Genomic DNA, 24,210 nt, shown 5'->3' with positions numbered 1-24,210 from the left:
AAAAAGGTTCGCAAAGCGGAACACTCACTTCCGGATTTGCGCCGTTCCGGAGCCAAAACTTACAAGTACCAGGGCATTCAACAACCAAGGTACGGCTGAAGTTTAATGGCTAAGCATTCTGAAGAACCAGGGTAGGAAGACATTACCTGGAACAAATTCTGTCGTGGTCTGGTTCACGGGCGATCGAAGTCCCGGCTGGGGACGTCGGGACCGGGGACAAGATGGTGGGGTGGGCGCAAGAACAGGAGTCCAGAAACCAAGAGTCCGAGGGTCAGAGAGCTGAGAGTCAAGAAGCCAAGGGTCTGAGGGTCAGGAAGCAAGGAGTCACGAAGTCAGGGGTCCGAGGGTCAAGAAGCAAGGAGTCACGAAGTCAGGAGTCCGGGGATCAAGAAGCAAGGAGTCATGAAGTCAGGGGTCTGAGGATCAAGAAGAAAGGAGTCACAAAGTCAGGGGTCCGAGGGTCAAGAAGCATGGAGTCACGAAGTCAGGAATCCGGGGATCAAGAAGCAAGGAGTCATGAAGTCAAGGGTCCGAGGGTCAAGAAGAAAGGAGTCACGAAGTCAGGGGTCCGAGGGTCAAGAAGCAAGGAGTCACGAAGTCAGGAGTCCGGGGATCAAGAAGCAAGGAGTCACGAAGTCAAGGGTCCGAGGGTCAAGAAGCAAGGAGTCACAAAGTCAGGGGTCCGAGGGTCGAGTAGCAAGGAGTCACGAAGTCAGGGGTCCGAGGATCAAGGACTCAAATGCAGCAAGGCAGGGAATGTGTTGATGTGGCAAAGAGCCAAAGGGAAAATGCTGACCTTATATCCCTTCCTGGCTCTTGCCACCAGGTGCTGTGAGTTACCAATCGGCCTCACCTGTGTGGCCGCACCTTGCCTCTTCAGAACAAACTTAGGAAGGCCCCAGTCCTGCAAAGTCCTACTGGTCACAGGGCCTGGCTCCTGCACGCACTCCTGACATCTTCTCCGCCTTCCTTTCCCCCACCAGCTTCTCTGACCGGCTCGCCATCTTTGTCCTCTATTTTTGTCATCACCATTCCCTTTCCAAGTGCACACAGTCGGATTCCCCTCCCGTTGTGCTTTGACAATGCAGCTGCTGTGGTCGAGAGTGCCTTGAATAAGTTATAGCAGCTGCTGGGATCTCAGATGCCTAAGGCTAGTTGCTCTCTTGAAAGAGTCTCCAGGCGACCCCAACGGGAGAGTTCAAGGCACTATTGCATCTCGCCCCATATTTTCACAAGTCTGGAAGTAGCCCAGGTCAGGAAGAGGCGTGGCTTGAGGAAAGTGGGTGTGGTCTGGGAAGGGGCCTTGAAAGATTCCAGGAGGCCAGGCAGAGGCCTAATAATAATAATAATAATAATAATAATAATAATAATAATTTATTTATAACAAACCTAGACAGCATGGATCACTGCCTTGCCGTGGCGAAGGGGCTTGAATAACTCAGAGAAGCTATGAGCTATGCCGTGCAGGGCCAGCCAAGATGGACAGGTTATAGTGGAGAATTTTGACCAAACGTGATCCACCTGGAGCAGGAACCGGCAAACCACTCCAGTATCCCTGCCAAGAAAACTTCATGGACAAAGACAACTAAACAACAACAGACAGCATCTTAAAAAGCAGAGACATCACCTTGCCAACAAAGGTCCATATAGTTAAAGCTCTGGTTTTCCCAGTAGTGATGTATGGAAGCGAGAGCTGGACCATAAAGAAGGCTGATCGTCGAAGAATGGATGCTTTTGAATTCTGGTGCTGGAGGAGACTCTGGAGAGTCCCATGGACTGCAAGAAGATCCAACCTCTCCATTCAGAAGGAAATCAGCCCTCACTGCAAGGACGGATCCTGAAGCTGAGGCTCCAAGACTTTGGCCACCTCATGGGAAGAGAAGACTCCCTGGAAAAGACCCTGATGCTGGGAAAGATGGAGGGCACAAGGAGAAGGGGACGACGGAGGACGAGATGGTGGGACAGTGTTCTCGAAGCTACCAACATGAGTATGACCAAACTGCGGGAGGCAGTGGAAGACAGGAGTGCCTGGCGTGCTCTGGTCCAGGGGGTCACGAAGAGGCGGATACGACTAAACAACAACCACAACAACCCTGCCCATCTGGCTGGGTTTCCCCAGCCACTCTGGGCGGCTTTCAACAGAACATTAAAAACAGAATAAGACTAGAAACATTAAAAACTTAACTCTCTCAGGGTCCTTTACCTTTAACTTTTTACCCCACACCTGACTGACCCCCTTCTCTTTGTTGTTGTTGTTTAGTCGTTTAATTGTGTCCGCCTCTTCGTGCCCCCCTGGACCAGAGCACGCCAGGCACTTCTGTCTTCCACTGCCTCCAGCAGTTTGGTCAAACTCATGCTGGTAGCTTCGAGAACACTGCCCCACCATCTCGTCCTCTGTCCTCCCCTTCTCCTTGTGCCCTCCATCTTTCCCAACATCAGGGTCTTTTCCAGGGAGTCTTCTCTTTACACCTTGACAACCCCCCCCATAGTTCACCCCACCTTCTCCTCCCACGGCTCGCCCCAGCCTCACCCCCACAGCTTTCCCCAAGCAAGTGGCCGGCAGCCTTGTATATAGGATGATAGACACACACAAAACACGTATGCATATATAAATAACCCATACGGACCATTCTGCATCGCGGATGCTGCGTTACCCCGTGAATTCCCTGCGGGTGCTTCCTCTCTCTTTCTCACCACCATCTCCCCAAGCCCCCGAACGCCTGAGCTAAATCCAGATGCTTATAAAATATAGAAGAAGCCTCTGGGCTTGGGGCGAAGGCTTCAGGATTCAGGTTGCTCTCCAGTTCACGTATTTGGCATAGAGAGAAGGGCGGGGGGAGAGAGAGAGAGAGAGAGAGAGAGAGAGAGAGAGAGAGAGAGAGAGACCTGTATTATGCAAGACAGGTGACAACCCCAAACTCAACTACAGCAACACTGCAATGGCCCCAGAGGCAGAAGCAGGGCCAGATATACGTAGGTTTGATGAGGCCCTCAGCTCCTGTAGGCAATGGGGCCCTTTCTATGTCCAGCTGTCCTTTGTCAACAACAAACTGCCACTGCTTTTTGTGTTGAATATATGCTCTATGGGAACTGATGGACCTAAGAGGTATCTAAGGGACGCGGGTGGCGCTGTGGGTTAAACCACGGATCCTAGGACTTGCCAATCAGAAGGTCGGCGGTTTGAATCCCCACAATGACGGGGTGAGCTCCTGTTGCTCGGTCCCTGCTCCTGCCAACCTAGCAGTTTGAAAGCACGTCAAAGTGCAAGTAGATAAATAGGTACCACTCTGGCGGGAAGGTAAAGGGTGTTTCCGTGCGCTGCTCTGGTTCGCCAGAAGCGGCTTAGTCCTGCTGGCCACATGACCCGGAAGCTGTACGCCGGCTCCCTCGGCCAGTAAAGCGAGAAGAGCGCCGCAACCCCAGAGTCGGCCACGACTGGACCTAATGGTCAGGGGTCCCTTTACCTTTACCTTTAAGAGGTATCTAAAGCCATTTGCCCACGCAGAATGTAGGCACCCTATATATAGAAAGGAGCAAACCAGTGATGGTTTAGGGAGCAGGTGAGCAGGCAGGGCCCATGACTTACATCCTAGGAGCCCACACAACATAAAACACTGTTGCTGTATGCAGGTTTTATTTGTTTTTTATCTTATATTTTGGAAATGTACATCCAGTTTTTTCCCTTTAATTTTTTTTGGGGGGCCCCCAAGAGAGTGGGGCCCTAAGCTAGAACTTGTTTAACATACACATAAATCCAGCACTGAGGACAACCCTAAGCTCAACTATAGCAGAACTGCAGATATCTATAGGGCTGTCACATGGAAGAGGGAATACATAGTTGTTTATTTCCTTGACATCTGATGGGAGGGTGCCACCACCGAGAAGGCCCTCTGTCTGGTTCCCTGTAACTTCACTTCTCACAGGGAGGGAACCGCCAGAAGGCCCTTGGGAGATGGACCCCGGTGTCCGGGGTGGAGACGCTCCTTCAGGTCTACTGGGCCGAGGCCGTTGAGGACTTTGAAGGTCACCACCAATACTTTGAATTGAAGAAACTTTTCCCTATATTGCATAATTTTATAAACTGTCTCTTACCTGCATTTTCTCCAAATGAAAAAGCACCAAACACTGCAGCCTTTTCCAAGTGGGGAGGTGAGCAACTGCTTAAATCTACCAGCTTCCTTGCCCTGTTCCTGCATTGGGGCTCCTTGAGCTCTGTCCGTGGTCCTGAACGAGTTCTGCGCTGCTGTGCCTTGAGCTCATGGGCAATACTTGAAGTCATCTCCTTGCTTCCTTGACCTGAGGGTCAAGACTTGCACTGCAGGCCTCAGTCACAAATGCTTCACTAGAGAGCTCCTTTGTTCCTTCCATTCATTTGTTAAGCGTCTACCGTGTCTCTCCAGCAAAGTAGAAAGGAAACAGAATTAAAACAGAAACACGTTTTGTTTAAATAATAATAATACAGTGGTACCTCGGGGTACCTTTTGAATTCTGGTGCTGGAGGAGACTCTTGAGAGTCCCATGGACTGCAAGAAGATCCAACCTCTCCATTCTGAAGGAAATCAGCCCTGAGTGCTCACTGGAAGGACGGATCGCGAAGCTGAGGCTCCAAGACTTTGGCCACCTCATGAGAAGAGAAGACTCCCTGGAAAAGACCCTGATGTTGGGGAAGATGGAGGGCACAAGGAGAAGGGGACGACAGAGGGCGAGATGGTGGGACAGTGTTCTCAAAGCGACCAGCATGAGTTTGACCAAACTGCGGGAGGCAGTGGAAGACAGGAGGGCCTGGCGTGCTCTGGTCCAGGGGGTCACGAAGAGGTGGACACGACTAAACAACTAAACAACAACAGCACCTCGGGTTAAGAACTTAATTCATTCTGGAGATCCATTCTTAACCTGAAACTGTTCTTAACCTGAGGTACCACTTTAGCTCATGGGGCCTCCTGCTTCCGCTGCGCCGCCGCCATGTGATTTCTGTTCTCATCCTGAAGCAAAGTTCTTAACCCAAGGTACTATTTCTGGGTTAGCGGAGTCTGTAACCTGAAGCGTCTGTAACCCGAGGTACCACTGTATTCAAGAACATCTAAAAACGTCAAGAACATGTAAAGAAACCAGCCACATTCCCTCACAGTGAATAATGCCAAGGTATCCTTGAGCTACCCAATGCCTGAGCGAGCCAGGAATGGTCCAAAATTTCCTCTTGGGTGTCAGTAGTGAAAGAGACAGGAGCACCTCAATATGAAGAGCATTATGCAAAGGGGATATCTCCACCGAGAAGTCCACGTCATGGGTCAATGCCAACCAGGCAGAACCCATCAACGGCACCACCACCAACAGGACCTTCTACTGCAGATTGTAGGGTCAGATATGGTGGGTCTTTGTGGAGGTGGTCTTTTTAGCTTCTCAGGTCCCATTACATGGGTCTCTTTAGCCACCGTTGATGGTAGACCCAGATCTGGAGCACTGAGGAGACGCCACAGAGGGCTTTGAAAGCGACTCCAACCTGTCCCAGCTTGGGTTATCGGAAGCAGAAAGAGGAGATTGAGCACCGGGAGATCACCCAGGCGTGGTAACTATCAAGAAGTGTTTGGCAACCTGAGAATCGATACCCCCGCACTCAACTGGGCTATCAGCGATTGTCTGGGGAGCTTAGAAGGACATATGGTCGCCACCTCATCTCCTCCCTTGGAGCAGCCAACCAGGAGCCCTCTCCATCGAAGCTAAGCAAAGCGAGCCATCCTATCTCCATTCCGGAGCCCGTCAGTTCCTGTATTGCCCCCGCCATCGCGACTGGCGAAGCCCTAATGGCCCATCTCCGATGTTTTATTATCTCTTTTAAAAGTGTAATTAGTTCAAGTGTAAACAAAAAACAAGCCCTTTGGTTAATTAAGAATTTTTAAACAGGGGAAGGGAGACAGTAAGCAAGAGGATGTTCCGGAAACATTAACGGACCCGGGGCAGGTATCATAAAATTGATTGAGGGACGGGACGGAAGGATGGGGAGATGTCGGCGGGGAGGACCGGCCGCCGTTCAGAGGGGAAATATGGGGGGAATATGGGCAAGGGAGGGGGGGAAGCGAGCCCTCCTGAAAATGGACCCTAGTTTATCTCTCCCCCTGCACCCACACAACGGAGTGCATTTTGAGGGCAGTGTTTATGGCCCCGGGTCTCCATAGAAATGGCTAATGATTTTTTATGCATTAATGGGAATAATGGACAGCGGTAATATATTGTTTAAAGAGATGGATAGGATCCTTTTAACGCTGACATGTATATAGATCTCAAGAGCGACCGGGGGATGGACCACGTGAATCCTGAACCTCCGTTCGGGCCACGATAGGCCAGGCACTTTGGCTGGGATCCAGGGCCTGCTTGTGCCTTTCGTTCCATTTCATTTAAAAGAAATATTTTTCATTGGTTTTTACAAAAACAAATTCAAAGTAATAAAAAGAAGAAACTTTTGCCATATCCATATCCATATTTGCTGAGTCTCACAACATCCTCTCTGTCCCCTCTGTGGGTCCTTAACATACCATACTTTTCCGTGTATTAGATGAGGTTTTTATACCCCCAAAAGAGGTTTAAAATTTGGGGTTGTCTTATACACAGATAGTGCATAGGGGGGTTGTGGGATTGGCTGCTGCCGCGAGCCGGAGATTGTCAGTGGATATTGGGTGTGGTGGTGTTGACTGTGGCAAGGGCTGTTGTTGATTGGCCAAAATCAAACCCCTGTGTTGCAATAAGAACCAAACACAATACAAACACAATGCGTAGACTAATAGTTAGTAGAGAATATATTCTCTACTATTAGTCTGAGGGACGCGGGTAGCGCTGTGGTCTAAACCACAGAGCCTTGGGCTTGCCGATCAGAAGGTCGGCGGTTCGAATCCCCGCAATGAGGGGGTGAGCTCCCGTTGCTTGGTCCCTGCTCCTGCCCACCTAGCAGTTCGAAAGCACATCCAAGTGCAAGTCGATGAATAGGTACCGCTCCGGAGGGAAGGTAAACGGCGTTTCTGTGGGCTGCTCTGGTTCGCCAGAAGTGGCTTAGTCCTGCTGGCCACATGACCCGGAAGCTGTACGCCAGATCCCTCGGCCAGTAAAGCGAGATGAGCACCGCAACCCCAGAGTCGGCCACGACTGGACCTAATGGACCTTTTTAACTATTAGTCTACATGTTGTGTTTGTATTGTTGTGTTGTTGATTGGAGGCTGCTGTGTCAATTGGGCAGGCGATAAGCAGCTATTGTGACGCATGCAAATGGCAGCCCATGTCATGTGAGTGAGTGAGTGATTTTCTGCAATTCCCCCTAAGAAAAGCTCAGCAACTCTGGGGAATCTCCCCGCTCCCCATTTTCTTAATTTGGAGTCCCCCAAAATAGAGGGTGTCTTATACATGGTGGGCATGTTATAAACGGGAAAATATGGTACTTGTTCTAAAACTACATATCATTACATTCTTCACAGTTTTCATCTCTCTAAATTATCCATCCACACCCCCCTGTTTCTTTACAAGTTGTTTTTAAAGTCCAGCTAATGTTTTTATTTGTTTACAGTCGTCTCCTAAGTAAGTTATAAATTCCCCCTGTTCTTTTTTAAAGTCTTTATGTTCTCTATTCCTGAGTCTCCCAGTCAGTTTTGCCATTTCAGCATAGCCCAGCGATTTGACTTGCCATTCTTCCTTGGTCAAAACAGTTGGTTCTTTCCATCTTTGGGCTATTAGCATCCTTGCCGACATAAACAGTCTTTTCTGGTTCTTTTGGGATATCGGAACCTGTAATTCCCAATAGAAATGCTTGCGGTTTTTAAACAAACGTTACTTTAAACATTTTTCTCTCTCAATTCATTATATATCAGTTCCCAAAAAGACTTTATCTTACATGACCACCACATATGAGGCCATCAAGATTTCTTGAAGTCCCTTTGGTCTTACTCTGTCTTTTGTTTGGCTGATACAGGCAGGATGTAAAAATAACTCCCTTATTTAAAGGTATAAAAGGTAAAGGACCCCTGGACGGTTAAGTCCAGTCAAAGGTGACTGGGGTTGTGGCACTCATCTCGCTTTCAGGCCAAAGGAGCTGGCATTTGTCCACAGACAGTTTTCCGGGTCATGTGGCCAGCAGGACTAAACCGCTTCTGGCGCATGATGGAAACCAGAGCGCACAGAAATGCCATTTACCTTCCCGCTGGAGAGGTACCTATTTATCTACTTGCGCTGGCGTGCTTTCGAACTGCTAGGTTGGCAGGGTATGGGCCGGTGTATAAATTGAATTAATAATAATAATAATCTTCTTCTTCTTCTTTGTAGCCGAGTAAGATTGTCTTCCATGAACTTTTTCTTAACAGTGAGTCCGTAAGTGACTGTGGAGGCCAATTCTGGATCCCCACGTCCTTCCACAGTGGGGACATAGGTTTCCAGGCGGGAGCTAATCCCGGTGAGGGTTTGCCAAGCGCGCCTTCCTCTTAGCACGTTTCTCCCTTGCGTCCTGAGTTCGAGCGTCTTCAAAGCCCAGGACACCTTTGGTCAAGGCTGTTCTCCAACCGGAGCGCTCGCAGGCCAGTGTTTCTCGCAGGGAAGAGGTTTCTCCAGGCCCTTCGACCACCCCTCCCAAGGCTTCAAGGTGACATTTGCCTCCTTCTGCCCTCCTTCCCTGCCTCTGCCGGTCCACCCAGAGAAAACTCGGTCTCTCCACCTCCTTTCAGACTGCTTCCAGCTTGCCGCAATCAGCTATCGATTTCATCGACAGGCAGAGCTGGTCCCCGTGAGATAGAGAAGCCAGGCTCCCCACCAAATCTAATTTCAGAAGGAGAGGCTTGATTTTTCTTTTAAAAAATTCTTCACACACACACACACACAAATATGGATTTAGCAACAAAGATCCCTCTCCCCTTGCTGAGCCAACTCCATAAACCGCCAAATCTCCTGCAAGAAAAATCAGGGAGGTAGAATAGATGGGTTGGGGTGAGACTCCCCCACCAAAGAAATAGATTACGACATGCAGGCCACATTCAAAGCAACAGTTATGTGGCCCCCACACACCAAAATGGAAGCATCACGAGAGGAACAATATTGTGGTTTTGTTGTGCAGTTGAAGCTACATTACAAAGCGTTTTATTATGTGTTTATATATGTTGGAAGCTGCCCAGAGCGGCCGGGGCAACCCAGTCAGAAATAATAAAATTATTATTATTATCATCATGGAATAGGACTTCTCTGTTTTCACAAAAGAAACATTGGAGGGGATGGAATAGGACGTCCCTATTTTCAGGGGAGAAACGTTGGAGGGGATGGAATAGGACGTCCCTATTTTCAGGGGAGAAACATTGGAGGGGATGGAATAGGATGTCCCTCTTTTCAGGGGAGAAACGTTGGAGGGGATGGAATAGGACCTTCTTATTTTCACGGGAGAAAACGTTGGAGGGGATGGAATAGGACGTCCCTATTTTCAGGGGAGAAACATTGGAGGGGATGGAATAGGACGTCCCTCTTTTCACAGGAGAAACGTTGGAGGGGATGGAATAGGACCTTCTTATTTTCACGGGAGAAAACGTTGGAGGGGATGGAATAGGACGTCCCTATTTTCAGGGGAGAAATGTTGGAGGGGATGGAATAGGACGTCCCTATTTTCAGGGGAGAAATGTTGGAGGGGATGGAATAGGACCTTCTTATTTTCACGGGAGAAAACATTGGAGGGGATGGAATAGGACGTCCCTATTTTCAGGGGAGAAACATTGGAGGGGATGGAATAGGATGTCCCTATTTTCAGGGGAGAAACATTGGAGGGGATGGAATAGGACGTCCCTATTTTCAGGGGAGAAACGTTGGAGGGGATGGAATAGGATGTCCCTATTTTCACAGGAGAAATGTTGAAGGGTACGACAGCCACTCTCTGCACTAATGATTCTCAGCCACTGGTATTTGCGGGCAGAAGACAGGCCTCTTCGGCTAGCAGCCTTTGAGAGCACCCTCCGTATCAATGCTTTTGTCGAAGCCTCCATCCAATTTAATGGTCGGCCCTGCTTCTTGCAGGAGTGAATATAGTAATTTCAGCTGCGTTCTTCTCCCAAGGCTGAGTCGGCTTTGTGTGTTCAAAAAAAGGGTTTCGGGTGGGGGGGACCTGGAGGTGGGGAGGAATCGGCCCCGTTGCCGTGGAAACAGCCCGCGAAACAGGGGCAGCGTCTCCCTCCCCTCCTCTTCATCGATTCCAGAAATCTTCTCTCTGCATGTATGATCCATAGAAAGGCTGTGGGCCTATTGATCCGGCTGTTGCATGGCTCGGAGATCACCTTCCTGAGAAATGAACGGGGGGGGGGGAGAGCGATGAAGGCAGGCAGCTGCAAGGTGTCTGTCCCAGATCTGAGCAACAAGATGGTCGGCTGCATAAGACCCCCCTCTCCAAAAAACCCACAACAACAAACCCAGCCCTCTCCATCCCTTTGTCTGCTGTTCTTGCGTTTTCTCGGACACATCTGCAGCAAAATTAATGCTAGCCGGTTATCGCGGAGTTCTTTGTTATTTACTTCTAGACATCTCCAGGAAGGTTGCTCCCAGCTGAAGGCAGGAAGCAAACCCCTTTGGCGAATTAACACCAAACCATCGATGAACACCAGTAATCAGAAAGCAAGGAGGCCGGGCAGCCGTAAGGAGCAAGACTCCCAGCTGCTCCTCGCCCACCCTCCCCAAGACATCTGCAAAAAGGAACGTAGGATGATGGCCTGACACTGAGTCAAACAATTGGTTCACCTAAGCTCAGTATGGTCACCACCACTTTTTATTTATACCCCACCCATCTAGCTGGGTTTCTCCAGCCACTCTGGGCAGATCCCAACACAATATTACAAACACGATCAAACATTAAAAGCTTCCCTAAACAGGGCTGCCTTCAGATGTCTTCTAAAAGTCAGAGACTTGTTTATTTCCTTAACATCTGATGGCAGAGGGCGCCACCACCGAGAAGGCCCTCTGCCTGGTTCCTTGTAACCTCACTTCTCGCAGGGAGGGAACCGCCAGAAGGCCCTCAGAGCTAGACCTCAGTGTCCGGGCTGGACGATGGGCGTGGAGACGCTCCTTCAGGTATACTGGGCTGTTTAGGGCTTTCAAGGTCAGCACCAACACTTTGAATGGTGCTGGGAAACGTACTGGGAGCCAATGCAGATCTCTCAGGACCAGTGTTATGTGGTCCCTTGGGTTACAGACGCTTCAGGTTACAGACTCCGCTAACCCAGAAATAGTACCTCAGGTTAAGAACTTTGCTTCAGGATGAGAACAGAAATTGTGCTCCAGCGGCAGGAGGCCCCATTAGCTAAAGTGATACCTCAGGTTAAGAACAGTTTCAGCTTAAGAACGAATCTCCGTAACGAATTAAGTACATAACCAGAGGTACCACTGTAATCGCGTTAGGGTGGGAAAATGCGGTTTTTTTACTGTACGGGATATTAATCATTCGAAGCTTGCGGAAAGGGTTAGGGCTGGTTTCACGGCAGATCAGCGTCAGGTGTGGTTTCAAAACTGCAAAACCACATGCCACAAGAATTACGCTCGCACCGATCGCTCAGTTACTGCCCCTGTTGCAGCTGTCCAGACTTAGAATAATAGAAATTGTAGAATCGTATAGTTGGGAGGGACCCTCAGAGGCATCTAGTCCATCCCCCTGCAATGCAGGAATCTCAGCTAAAGCATCTGCGGGATCACATTCACCCGGTGCTATACCAGCTGCACTGGCTCCCGGTGGAGTACAGGATCAGGTTCAAGGTGCTGGTTTTAACTTTAAAGCCCTATACGGCCTAGGACCCTCGTACCTACGGGACAGCCTCTCCTGGTATGCCCCACAGAGGAACTTACGGTCTTCAAACAAAAACATCTTGAAGGTCCCAGGCCACAGAGAAGTTAGGCTGGCCTCAACTAGAGCCAGGGCCTTTTCGGCTGTGGCTCCGATCTGGTGGAACGCTCTGTCACAAGAGACTAGGGCCCTGCGGGACTTGACATCTTTCCGCAGGGCCTGCAAGACAGAGCTGTTCCGCCAGGCCTTTGGCCAGGGCACAGCCTGACTCCCTCCCTCGGCAATCTTTACAGAACTTAAGCTTAATGGTTGCCATCAATTGGATTTTAATTAATTTTTATAATGAAATGTTTTTAGAATGTTGCACTATTTTATTGTTGTTAGCCGCCCTGAGCCCGGCTTTGGCTGGGGAGGGCGGGATATAAATAAATTATTATTATTATTATTATTATTATTATTATTATTATTATTATTATTAGCGTTAAGGAGGTGTCCAGGTAGTCAGATTGGGGTGGGGGTTGCAGACAGACAATTAATTACGCCGGGGTTTTCTCTGCCACCCCAACTCCACCCTCCTCCTCCTCCTCCTCCTAGCCCCCCCTGCACCAAATGAGGACAGGGAAAAGAGCGAGGAATCAGGGCAGCAACCTGGAAAAGTCTGGTCAATGAAAACATAAAATTAAAATAATTTGCGTCAATTCCGTTGAGTGGCTGTTAGCCCTAATTGCTATTGACTCGCAGCTGTAATTATTAAGGCCGAGAGAGAGAGAGAGAGAGAGAGAGAGAGAGAGAGAGAGAGAGGAACCCAGAGGTTGGGCTGGGTTTAGATCACCTCTGGTACTGCCCAGGTTCTGAGATGCTGGTCTATATAGTTTCCAAGGCAAGAATGGGTCTTGGGCCCCAGGAAGCTGTGAAACTCTCCCAGGGAATCGGTCTGAATGTGGTATCAGAAAGGGTTAATGGTCGATGTGGCCAGGGAGGGGCAGCTTTGCCTGTAGGGTTGGGATCCGGTCAGCCGGTTGGGTCCTGATCTCCCCCACACCCCGTGTGCCATGTTTGACCCACCTGTCAATCACCTGATATCATCGCCATCACCATTTTATTATTTATACCCGGTACATCTGGCTGGGTTTCCCCATCCACTCTGGGCGGCTTCCAAACATATATAAAAACAAAACATGAAACATCCAAAACTTCCCTAAACAGGGCTGCCTTCAGATTTCTTCTCAAAGTTGCATAGTTCTTTAGCTCCTTGGCATGTGATGGGAGGGCGTTTCATGGGGTGGGTGCCACCACCGAGAAGGCCCTCTGCCTGGTTCCCTGTAACCTCACTTCTCGCAGGGAGGGAACCACCAGAAGGTCCTCGGAGCCGGCCACAATTCAAACCTGGTCACGCGGTTGCAGTGGACTCCAGCTCCCTGCAGAGACAACATTATTAAACATTATTAAAATAGCCGCTTTGGCGAGATTAGAGCTGTCCGAGGTCCTGAATATGATCTTTGCTCCAGCTCTCTGCAGAGACAACATCTCCAGTCGTTTCCTCAGCAGGAATTCTTGGACTTGTGTTGTTGCTGCTTAGTCGTTTAGTCATGTCCGACTCTTCGTGCCCCCCTGGACCAGAGTACGCCAGGCCCTCCTGTCTTCCCCTGCCTCCCGCAGTTTGGTCAAACTCATGCTGGTAGCTTTGAGAACACTGTCCCACCATCTCGTCCTCTGTCGTCCCCTTCTCCTTGTGTCCTCCATCTTTCCCAACGTCAGGGTCTTTTCCAGGGAGTCTTCTCTTCTCCTGAGCTGGCCAAAGTCTTGGAGTCTCAACTTCAGGATCTGTCCTTCCAGTGAGCTCTCAGGGCTGATTTCCTTCAGAATGGAGAGGTTTGATCTTCTTGCAGTCCATGGGACTCTCCAGAGTCTTGGACTTGTCCAAATTCCTGTATATGCTCTTTGCTCCAGCTCCCCACAGAGAAAACACCTCCAGTCGTTTGCTATAGCAGGAATCTTTAGAGCTGCCCGAGGTCCTATATATTCAGCTCGCCACAGAGAAAACCTCTCTGGTAGTTGCCTTAGCAGGGATCCTCAGAGCTTTGTGGAACGCTCTCCCATCAGATGTCAAGGAAATAAACAACTCTCTGACTTTTAGAAGACATCTGAAGGCAGCCCTGTTGAGGGAAGTTTTTAATGTTTGATGTTTTATTGTGTTTTTAATATTCTGTTGGGAGCCCAGCCAGATGGGCGGGGTATAAATAATGTATTATTATTATTATTAAGGATGGATGGCCACCTTGACAGGATCCTTGCCTTGAGCAGGGGTCCTTTCCAACTCTGTGCTTGTATAAATAATAAATTCTTGTTGTTGTATTTTTCTCAGATCAATCTGCGCAACACCCCAAAGATGGATATTCTGTGAGCAGGGAGGGCACATATTGGGTTTTCCCTAACATTAGCAGACCCGCTCAAATTAAAGGCCATGACGGGCGCAGCTCCATTATTTTCAATAGGTCTACTCTGAGTAGAGAATTGAGCTGGGTGCAGATATGCTCTGAACTGGATTTGAATCGGTTTCCATCAATGTCTTTTGAAGCGGGTTTCATCTATGCAATCTCAGTGGGTCTACTCTGAGCAGGATGCAACCCGGTAAGAACAGCGCACGTATTATTACGTATCTGAAACAAGAGGCGAGAGCGGTCTGTATTCTTAATTAAAATTGATTTTTTTAAAAGAAAGAAAGAGAGAAATATTCTAGAGAGACGCACGCGCAGTGTTTTATGGGGTTGTACCCAACGTTAGTAATACTCAGAGTAGACCCATGGCAATCAATGGACTTAGGCTCATTAATTTAGACGCCTGCTGCCCTGAGTAGGACCAGTGTTCGTTGCAAACCAATAACTCAACAGCAATGGTCATTTTCTGGATTTGAATGGTTACGAAAGTCATCTCCCTCCCCCTTTAAAAGATTAATCTTGATTTCCCCCCCCCCACAACAGCAGAATATTCCAGCCTCCCCCCAAACCCACTCCTCCCTCAATCATGCTCTGCAAAGCCCCTCTGATTGGCAGCTGTAGTCTCCTCCCCTTTCCTGCCCCACAGCTAAGGGGCTGGCGGTGGGAAAAGGTAATTAATCTGGGAAAGCGGGGTGGGGGGTGGGGAGTGTTAATACCTCTAAGACACTAGGGATGCGAGCTGTCAGTTATCACCAATTAGTCACCGAAAAGCCTGCACGTATGATCTCCGCGGCGCAGCCGAGTTGATTACTCTAATTAATTTTGCATTGATCTACACGGATCTGCTGGAGGAAGGCTGTCTGGGGAAGTGGGGGGTGGTTGGGGGGAGTTGGGGGGGCACAGAGAGAGCGTTTACTCTGGAGGAAGTGAGGGGAGGGTCAGCTACAGATGGTGGGGGGAGAATCGCGATGGGCAAATCTTATCCAATTTGTTCCCCCACACACACTATTGCGTTCCGTTCCCTCAGTTACCAATATTAGATTTTGGCCTGGGGGAAAAATTAAAATTCATTTGCGATCTCCTTATGTGGAGATCTGAAGACCTATGGATTACAAATTTGATTAAGGTGGAAGTTGGAGCTTTTGGGACATTTGGACTTAAAAGGAGTAAGAAACAAGATTCGGGCTCCACTTTTAAGTATGGAGGTCTGGCTGGAAGAAACATGGACCCTATCGGGACAGAGCTTCTCCGAGATCTGGTGTTTAATATTAAGGACTACCAAAAAAACCGGCAGAGAGGAATTGAGGGAGAATTAAGAGCCTCGGACGTGAGGTCTCCAGGCTGATAGTAGACTAAGACTGATGGACATTTGTTGGGGATCGAAACCGGGAAAGGGTGGGGTGGGGTTTGGGAATCCAAAGGGTGTACAATTATAATTTGTTTTTTATTTTGTTTTGTTATTAGTATGAAAATTGGGGAATTCGTGGAAGGGAATTTGGGTCGACTTTAGAAAAAAGTTTTAAGAATGAGCACTGATGTACAAATATTGATGTTTATAAGTTAAAATTGGTTTTTCTAAAATGAATTAAATATAAAAAGGTCAAAAATTGGGGATAAGAACTTGTTGAACTAACAATTTGAATTGGAATATAAGAAGGGGAGGTGTGGGGAAGTCAGGGAGATATGTTACTGAAAATACGGATTGTAAACTTTATGTGTTTTTAACTTTTTTGTTTTTTGTTTTTTGATTTTTTAATGTATTAAGGTGGAAAATCTCAATAAATATCTTTTAAAAAAATAAAATTAAAATTCATTTGCATTTCCCTTAAGTTGTTTCTGTTTTTTGCATTTCTGTAGACAAGTTTGGCGTAATATTCGCATGGCTGTATACCATTCCGCACAATGCATTTTGTATGGTACTCAGTGCCGGATTTACGTATAAGCTGAACAAGCTATAGCTTAGGGCCTCACTCTCTTGGGGGCCCCCAAAAAAAATTAAGAGGAAAAACCACCTGGATGTACATTTCCAAAATATAAGATAAAAAGCAAATAAAATAAAACCTACATCCAGCAACTGTGTTTTGTGTTGTGTAGGCTCCTAGGATGTAAGTCATGGGCCCCGCCTGCTCCCTAAAATATCACTGGTTAGATACCTATTAAGGGACGCGGGTGGTGCTGTGGGTTAAACCACAGAGCCTAGGACTTGCTGATCAGAAGGTTGGCGGTTCAAATCCCCATGACGGAGTGAGCTCCCGTTGCTCGGTCCCTGCTCCTGCCAACCTAGCAGTTCAAATGCACCTCAAAGTGCAAGTAGATAAATAGGTACCACTCCGGCGGGAAGGTAAACGGCGTTTCCGTGCGCTGCTCTGGTTCGCCAGAAGCGGCTTAGTCCTGCTGGCCACAGGACCCGGAAAAATGTCTGCGGACAAACGCCGTCTCCCTCGGCCAGTAAAGCGAGATTTAGGTTTGGTGAGGCCCTTAGCTACTGAAGGTAATGGGGCCCTTTATATGTCCAGCTATCCTTTCTCAAAAACAAATGGTTGCTGTTTTGGTTTTGGAACGGACTTCTGGAACGGATTAAGTTTGAGAACCAAGGTACCACTGTATATAGAAGTGATATTTGAGGGAGCAGGCTAGCAGGCGGGGCCCATGAATTACATCATAGGAGCCTACACAACACAAAACACTGTTGCTGTAGGTAAAAGGTAAAGGTAAAGGGACCCCTGACCTTTAGGTCCAGTCGTGACCAACTCTGGGGTTGCGGCGCTCATCTCGCTTTACTGGCCGAGGGAGCCGGCGTACAGCTTCCGGGTCATGTGGCCAGCAGGACTAAGCTGCTTCTGGCGAACCAGAGCAGCGCACGGAAACGCTATTTACCTTCCCATCGGAGTGGTACCTATTTATCTACTTGCACTTTGACGTGCTTTCGAACTGCTAGGTGGGCAGGAGCAGGGACCGAGCAACGGGAGCTCGCCCTGTCATTGCGGGGATTTGAACTGCCGACCTTCTGATCGCCAAGTCCTAGGCTCTGTGGTTTAACCCACAGCGCCACCCGCGTCCCTATTGCTGTAGGTAGGTTTCATTCATTTGTTTTTTATCTTATATTTTGGAAATATACATCCAGGGTTTTTTCCCCTTTAATTCTTTTTTTTGGGGGGGCCCAAGAGAGTGGAGCCCTAAGCTATAGCTTGTTTAGCTTATATGTAAATCCGGCACTGCGGATGGTGGCAACATGAGAACAGGGCCTTCTCTGCAGTGGCTCCCATTTGTGGGATGCTCTTCCCAGGGAAGTTTGCCTGGCGCCTTCATTGCACAAGGCAAAAACATTCGTCTTCTCCCCAGCCATTGCTTAATTAAACAATTTATGGCCTTTTAAACTGTGCGTGTGAGAGCGAGGTCACTGTTATTGTTTTAGTATTATGGTATGTATTTTCATGTTTTAATAATGCAAACTGCCCTGCGATCCTGTGCTTTCTCGTTTCCTGGCTACTTTTCCTGACTTTTCTCCTGCTTAAAAATAAAAAAATGACTGGCAGCGGGAGATTTTCTCGATGCTTGCTGTAATCTATTATTAATCGAATATTCAAATGGGAACGAACGGCGCGAGATGGGACTGCGATTCTCCCGTTACACCGCCCTCCCTGCTTTAAATTGCACCTTTCCCTTCACTCCAAGCCCCCTTCCGCGAATTCTTTTACCAATTTTGTTGCATTCTTTTGGCCTTTTTAGAGTTTTCCTTGGAGAGCCCATTTTGGGGAGTGGTGTGTGTGTGTGTGTGGCGAGGTGCATTAAAATGTCACGTCTGTGCCCCTTTCTGTGTATGTATGCACACACACAGAAACACGCACAGAACAGCAGCCGGACAGAGATCAATACTTCCTTTGCAGCCGCGTTAATGAATAGCAATATTCTTCATTTATTAATTATGAAAGGGAATTTTCCATCGCCGACTCGAGGCTGCCTGCTATGGGGCGTGACTCTCTTGCAGACGGTCCTATCCACCCGGCTCACATCAGGGGAAAACGGTTTTGCCTTGTTCTCTCGGTTCCCCTGCAATTTATCTGTACAATTTTGAGCCACTCGCCGATTTTGTTGTGCTGGTGGGGACTCACACCTCTGTCGAGAGGGACCCTGTGCAGATATGGGGTCTGGATTCCCCCCCTCCTTTCACACCCCCACCCCCAAACTCCTTAAAACCGCCTGGTCGTTGACAGCACTTAGATTCCCTGTAAAACCTCAAAAAAAAAAATCCCACTCTATATTTACAATAATTGCTGGATCAATTTCACACTTACTGGCTACTTAGAGCCTGTGGCTGCCTTTATTCTTGTCATACTAAATATAACTCAGGTGGCTATCAGAGGCTCCTTCCCCCGCTTTCCACTCTCAGCCCCCTTCTTCCCTCCCCCTGCCCCACACACAAGCTGTTCGAACGGGGACGGCCAATTACAGTTATTGGCACACTTCAAAGCAGTCTCCTTTATTCAGTCTCGGTGAATGAATCCGCCAGAAAGCCCTTTAAACCTTGTGGTTCCTCCCCCCCTCTTTGCAACCTTTGTTTTTCGGTGCCATCATTATCCTATTCTTCTAGAACGTCAGGTTTGAAGGACGTATGTGGCCCCGACCCAGGCCTCTCCTTCTGGCACCAACATACCCAGCTCCTTCAACCGTTCCTCATAAGGCCTGGTTGCCAGACCCTTGATCCTCTTGGTTGTCCTCTTCTGCGCATGTTCCAGCTTGTCGATATCCTCCTCAAATCGTGGTGTCCAGAACTGGACCCAGTTTTCCAGGTGTGGTTTGATCAAGGCAAAATAGAGCAACACTATGATTTCCCATGACAAACCTAGACAGCATCTTAAAAAGCAGAGACATCACCTTGCTGACAAAGGTCCGTATAGTTCAAGCTATGGTTTTCCCAGTAGTGATGTATGGAAGTGAGAGCTGGACCATCAAGAAGGCTGATCGCCGAAGAATGGATGCTTTTGGATTCTGGTGCTGGAGGAGACTCTTGAGAGTCCCATGGACTGCAAGAAGATCAAACTTCTCCATTCAGAAGGAAATCAGCCCTGAGTGCTCACGGGAAGGACAGATCCTGAAGCTGAGGCTCCAAGACTTTGGCCACCTCAGGAGAAGAGAAGACTCCCTGGAAAAGACCCTGATGCTGGGAAAGATGGAGGGCACAAGGAGAAGGGGACGACAGAGGACGAGATGGTGGGACAGTGTTCTCGAAGCGACCAGCATGAGTTTGACCAAACTGTGGGAGGCAGTGGAAGACAGGAGGGCCTGGTGTGCTCTGGTCCAGGGGGTCACAGAGAGGCGGACATGACTAAAGGACTAAACAACAACAACATGACTTCCCTTGATTTGGACACTAGACTTCTGTTGATACATCCTATGTGGGAATGTTCAGGAATGCAGGAGAGGCTACATTGTTTGTTTATATCCTTTCCAACTTGTGTTAACAAGTTCTATAATTTAGCAGAGTAACATCCCCCTTTTTAAACTTGCACAGCGGACGCGTTTGCTCAGGCTCGCTAAAGCCTCTAAAATAAGTTTCCTTGGTAATTTCCCCTTTGTTGTTGTTTAGTCATTCAGTTGTGTCCGCCTCTTCGTGACCCCCTGGACCAGAGCACGCCAGGCCCTCCTGTCTTCCACTGCCTCCCGCTGTTTGGTCAGACTCATGTTGGTAGCTTGAGAACACTGTCCAACCATCTCATCCTCTGTCGTCCCCTTCTCCTGAGACCCTCTCTGCCCGCAGAGTGTCTGGCCAGAGTGGTGCATGCTCTGGTTAACTCCTGCTTGGACTACTGCGATGCGCTCCCCGTGGGGCTACCTTTGAAGGTGACCCAGAAACTGCAACTAATCCAGAATGTAGCAGCTGGACTGGGGATTGGGAGCGGCTGTCGATACCACATAACCCCAGTCCTGAAAGACCTACATTGGCTCCCAGGACGTTTCTGAGCACAAATCAAAGTGTTGGTGCTGACCTTGAAAGCCCTAAATGGCCCAGTAAACCTGAAGGAGCATCTCCTCCCCCATCATTCAGCCTGGACACTGAGGTTCAGCTCCGAGGGCCTTCTGGCGGTTCCCTCACTGCGAGAAGCCAAGTTACAGGGAACCAAGCAGAGGGCCTTCCCGGTGGTGGTGCCTGCCCTGTGGAATGCCCTCCCATCAGATGTCAAGGAAATAAACAACTACCTGACTTTTAGAAGACATCTGACGGCAGCTTTTTAAATGTTTGATGTTTTACTGTGTTTTTAATATTCTGTTGGGAGCCGCCCCGAGTGGCTGGGGAAACCCAGCCAGATGGGCGGGGTATAAATAATATTTATTATTATTATTATTATTATTATTAGGAAGGGCCATGGCATCATGGTATACCCTGACATCTCTGTGTATCGCTGGGGATGCTCCTGATACGACTTGGTAGGAGACATCGAGGGGAAATATGGTCCACGATGGAAAGCCATTTGTTGTTGTTGTTTAGTCGTTTAGTCGTGTCCGCCTCTTCGTGACCCCCTGGACCAGAGCACGCCAGGCCCTCCTGTCTTCCACTGCCTCCCACAGTTTGGTCAAACTCATGCTTGTAGCTTGGAGAACACTGTCCCACCATCTCGTCCTCTGTCGTTCCCTTCTCCTTGTGCCCTCCATCTTTCCCAGCATCAGGGTCTTTTCCAGGGAGACTTCTCTTCTCATGAGGTGGCCAAAGTCTTGGAGCCTCAGCTTCAGGATCTGTCCTTCCAGTGCCGAGTCCAATCTGGGATGTTGAGCTTGGCTCTCCTTCCAGACAAGAGGGGCCCCTGCTGTGCTCCGTTGTCGCTGGCTTTTGATTGGGCCTTAGGGGGGCATCTTTGAGTCTGCAACGCGAGCCCTGTTCTGAATCCACAAAAAGCAGCGTAGCTTGAAGAGGTGCTCAATACGCTTATTGATCAACCATTTCTTCCCGATCGGTTTTTTCTTTTTTTTCTTTTTGCCAGCATGAGCTGCTGCTGCAGTCTTGCGTCGCCGGGCCAGCAGGGAAGGACAGGAAACATGGTGTGTGTATGTGTGTGTGTGTTTAAAGAACAGAAGAACAGAAAAGCACAGCTGGATCCGACCATAGGGGGCCCATCCTGCAGACTGTTCTCGCCATGGGACAACTCAATGCATTTTCTGTTTTTGCTGTGGACAACTTGATGCATATTCTGGGGAGGCCCCTAGCATAAGGTTACCAGATTTTTTTCAATGAATCCAGGGACACTTTTCAACTTCAGTGGATTTTGTATGAGGTAAAGGTGAAGGGACCCTGAACCATTAGGTCCAGTCGTGGCCGACTGGGGTTGTGGCGCTCATCTCGCTTTATTGGCCGAGGGAGCCGGCGTACAGCTTCCGGGTCATGTGGCCAGCAGGACTGAACCGCTTCTGGCGAACCAGAGCAGCGCACGGAAACGCCTTTTCCTTCCCGCCGGAGCGGTACCCGTTTATCTACTTGCACTTTGATGTGCTTTCGAACTGCTAGGTGGGCAGGAGCAGGGACCGAGCAATGGGAGCTCACCCCGTCATTGTGGGGATTTGAACCACCGACCTTCTGATCGGCAAGCCCTAGGCTCTGTGGTTTAACCCACAGCGCCACCTGTGTCCCTATAAAATGGTTCTTAAAGGTAAAGGTGACCCCTGACCATTAGGTCCAGTCGTGGCCGACTCTGGGGTTGTGGCGCTCATCTCGCTTTATTGGCCGAGGGAGCCGGCGTACAGCTTCCGGGTCATGTGGCCAGCAGGACTAAGCCACTTCTGGCGAACCAGAGCAACGCACGGAAACACCGTTTACCTTCCCGCCGGAGCGGTACCTATTTATCTACTTGCACTTGGATGTGCTTTCGAACTGCTAGGTTGGCAGGAGCAGGGACCGAGGAACGGGAGCTCACCCCGTCATTGCGGGGATTCGAACCGCCGACCTTCCAATCGGCAAGTCCTAGGCTCTGTGGTTTAACCCACAGCACCACCCATGTATGAGGACTGGTTTGTAAATCCGGGGACTGTCCCCGGGAAATGGGGACGTCTGGTAATCTTACCCTAGCAAGACCTGAGTGCAACAGTGCTTCTCCCAGCAACTGATGTTCAGAGGTCATAACACTTCTGACATTGGAGGCAAAATATAGCTGTCATGGCTAGTCGCCATCAGTAGCGTTATGTGGGGCTGCCCTTGAAGACTCGGCAAATACCGTATTTTTTGCTCTATAAGACTCACTTTTTCACTCCCGCGCAGCGATCCCTCTTACTGTTCTGGCTTCTGAGATTCAGAATATTTGTTTTTCTTGTTTTCCTCCTCCAAAAAACTAGGTGCGTCTTGTGGTCTGGTGCGTCTTATAGAGCGAAAAATATGGTAAATCATCATCACCAAAGAAAGACTTTGGAATGAGTTCTTTGCAGTGTTTGACGAGGAAGAACTCCTGGAAAGTGAGCGTTGCGATCTCTTCTGTGCCGGTGCTTGGATTTTGGGATGCCAAAATCCTGGCCATTGGGTGTGTGTGTGTGTGTTTGTGTGGTGTCACGGAAAAGAGAGGGTGGTAGAAAAAGGTCACAGAGTTAATTTCCCCTCCACATGGCTCTCTCACACATGGCTGATTAATAATTGAAGAAAATATATTTCTTTTTCCGCCGCAGCATAAATGAAAAATGAAGAAGCGTTAAAGGCGTTGCCCGGACTGAGCCCGAGGGAAAGGTTCGATTCCTGCCATCTTTGAGGAGAGCAGCCTGAAACCTGGGAGAGATGTTGCCAGTCAGTGCATGCAATACTAAGCTTAACAATAACAATAACAACAATTTATTATTTATACCCCGCCCATCTGGCTGGGTTTCCCCAGCCACTCTGGGCGGCTCCCAACAGAATATTAAAAACACAATAAAACATCAAACATTAAAAGCTTCCCTAAACAGGGCTGCCTTCAGATTTCTTTTAAAGATAGGATAGCTGCTTATTTCCTTCACATCTGAAGGAAGGGTGTTCCACAGGGCGGACGCCACCACCGAGAAGGCCCTCTGCCTGGTTCCCTGCAACCTCACTTCTCGCAATGAGGGAACCACCAGAAGGCCCTCGGCGCTGGATCTCAGTGTCCAGGCAGAACGATGGAGGTGGAGACGCTCCTTCAGATATACAGGACCGAGGCCGTTTAGGGCTTTCAAGGTCAGCCCCAACACTTGGAATTGTGCTCAGAAACATCCTGCGAGCCAATGTAAGTCTTTCAAGACCGGTGTTATGTGGTCTCGGCGGCCGCTCCCAGTCCCCAGTCTGGCTGCCGCATTCTGGATTAATTGCAGTTTCCGGGTCACCTTCAAAGGTAGCCCCACGTAGAGCGCATTGCTGTAGTCCAAGTTGATGGAATCTTTCAAGGAGTTGGAGATGGCGTTTATAAGTGGTCCGTGTTTCACAAGCATACAGTAAGGTTGGTGGCAGAATAAATTGGGAGTATTACATCTCAGTCGTTCTCTGCACATGTTGCAAAGCTGAAGATGTCAGCTATGTATTGATACGCTTTTTGAAATTTTAACTTTTTCACCAGAATGGTGGTTTTTGTCTCCTTCTCCCTCCTGAAGAAGGACCGGGGGCGGGGGGTTACCCAAGGGAAGGTTCAGCAAGCGGAAATGGCTCCCTTTGAAAACACCACTTCATCATCCCAGCTCCTGCAAATACACAGAGGGGGAGGGAAAGGGGGGTGGTTGGTAGGAAACATGACATGATCAATCAGGTCTTGAAAATTAATTATGACTACACCTTAGAATCTCGATTATGATTGATTAATTGATTTGGCCGTTCCCTGCGTCGAAATCCCAAACTCATGCAACCGACGACTGAGGGTGGGGGTCATGGGTGGAGTTTTTTGGGGGTGTGGGTGGGAAACAGCAGCGGCCGTTCCTTAAAAGGGGGCAGGAGCTGAAAGAGAGAGAAGAGGAAGCTTAATACGGTGGGTGGGTGGGTGTTATCCCTGGTCCTGAATGGGGTCGCTGTGCCTCTGAAGGACC

Source organism: Podarcis raffonei, chromosome 18 (assembly GCF_027172205.1).
Source record: "Podarcis raffonei isolate rPodRaf1 chromosome 18, rPodRaf1.pri, whole genome shotgun sequence".
In the NCBI taxonomy this organism is placed as follows: Eukaryota; Metazoa; Chordata; class Lepidosauria; order Squamata; family Lacertidae; genus Podarcis; species Podarcis raffonei.
The sequence above is the reverse complement of the archived record's forward strand: the minus strand, read 5'-3'. Positions refer to the sequence as shown.